This window comes from Leuciscus leuciscus, assembly GCF_965113295.1.
Source record: "Leuciscus leuciscus genome assembly, chromosome: 3".
NCBI lineage: Eukaryota > Metazoa > Chordata > Actinopteri > Cypriniformes > Leuciscidae > Leuciscus > Leuciscus leuciscus.
This window is the reverse complement of record NC_138727.1, coordinates 700,057-701,871: the sequence shown is the minus strand read 5'-3', so window position 1 is coordinate 701,871 and position 1,815 is coordinate 700,057. Positions and strand designations below refer to the sequence as shown.

The window sequence follows — 1,815 nt, the reverse complement described above, 5'->3', positions numbered from 1 at the left end:
CTCGTTCTGCACTGTCACATTATCTTTGACCAGTTTTATATTAATGCTTTGGCTCAAATCTGGTGTATCTCCAAATACACATTATCATCAACGTACAATAAACTTAAGGTCAAAAGTTTGAAATCATGTTTCTGAAGGAAGTCATTACAGAAATAAATGCAGAAATCATTCTAATATGATGATTTGATGCTCAAGAAACATTTATGATTATTATCAGTGTTGAAAACAGTTGTGCTGCTTCAGATTTTTTGTGGAAACAGTATATTTTAGGATTCTTTGATGCATAGAAAGTTCAAAAGGACATCATTCATTTGAAATAGAATCTTTTGTAACATTATAAATGTCACTTTTTATCAATTTAATGCGTCCTTGATGAATAAAAGTTTTTTTTTAATCAAACTTTTGAATGGCAGTGTATCACAATTTCCCCCAAAAATCTGAAGCAGCACAACTGTTTTCAACACCGATAATCATAAATGTTTCTTAAGCATCAAATCATCATATTAGAGTGATTTGTGAAGGATCATGTGACACTGAAAACTGGAGTAATGATGCTGAACATTCAGCTTTGATCACAGGAATAAATTACACTTTACTATATATTCACATAGAAAACAGATGATTTACATTAGAATAATATTTCACGGTTTTACTGTATTTCTGATCAAATAAATGAGCAAAAGAGACTCTTTCAGACACATGATAATTACATTGTAATTACTCCAAACTTCTGACCATCTAACCTGAAGAAAGATTTGTAGAAAGTGTGTTACTTACCGGAGTTGAACTGAAAAGGCAGAGCAAATGTTTCATTCTGATGAGAATAACCAGCAGTGGTGAATCAGTGATGAAGAGCAGAGCAGTGAGAGTGAAGGACCACAGTGTGTGTGTGTGTGTGTGTGTGTGTGTGTGTGTGTGTGTGTGTGTGTGTGTGTGTGTGTGTGTGTGCGAGATCCGAGTCTCTGGTGGGTTTAGTGTGTGTGTGTGTGTGTGTGTGTGTGTGTGTGCGAGATCCGAGTCTCTGGTGGGTTTAGTGTGTGTGTGTGTGTGTGTGTGTGTCTGTGAGATCCGAGTCTCTGGTGGGTCTAGTGTGTGTGTGTGCGAGATCCGAGTCTCTGGTGGGTTTAGTGTGTGTGTGTGTGTGTGTGTGTGTGTGTGTGTGTGTGTGTGTGTGTGTGTGTGTGTGTGTGTGTGTGCGAGATCCGAGTCTCTGGTGGGTTTAGTGTGTGTGAGATCCAGAGGTGTAAAGTCCAGGGGTCAGAAAGTAAAAGTCCACCCATGAACTCATCCAGCTGATTACACTCATTAGTCTCTCTTGGCTGAAAAACTGCTAATTAGCAAATCCAGGTGATTGGAACAAAATACGGAGGAGGACTTTTACTTTCTGAACCTGGACTTTACACCTCTGGTGAGATCCGAGTCTCTGGCGTGTCTAGTGTGTGTGTGACTGAAGCTCTTGCCTTTTTAGGAGACCCTGATCTCAGCTCAGAGCCGCTGATAAAGTCCGGAGCGAGTTCAGATGATGAACCTCACACACACACTCTCTCTCACACACACACACACACACACACACACACACACACACACACACACACACACACACACACACACACTCTCTCTCTCTCACACACACACACACACACACACACACACTCTCTCTCTCTCACACACACACTCTCTCACACACACACACACACACACACACACACACACACACACACACACACACACACACACTCTCTCTCTCTCTCTCACACACACACACACACACACACTCTCTCTCTCACACACACACTCACAGCAGCTCAGAGCCGC

General features: G+C 41.4%; 1 protein-coding gene across 1 annotated transcript in view; it reads left to right on the top strand.

Moving 5' to 3' along the window:
* Window positions 1–1,521: 1,521 nt before the first annotated feature.
* Window positions 1,522–1,815, top strand: part of adprhl1 (ADP-ribosylhydrolase like 1) — a 9,797-nt gene continuing 9,503 nt past the window's right edge. Inside the window, exon 1 of the mRNA XM_082163898.1 lies at window positions 1,522–1,815. This exon is cut by the window's right edge and continues 387 nt beyond it. The gene's annotated coding sequence lies outside the window, so the exon portion shown is untranslated.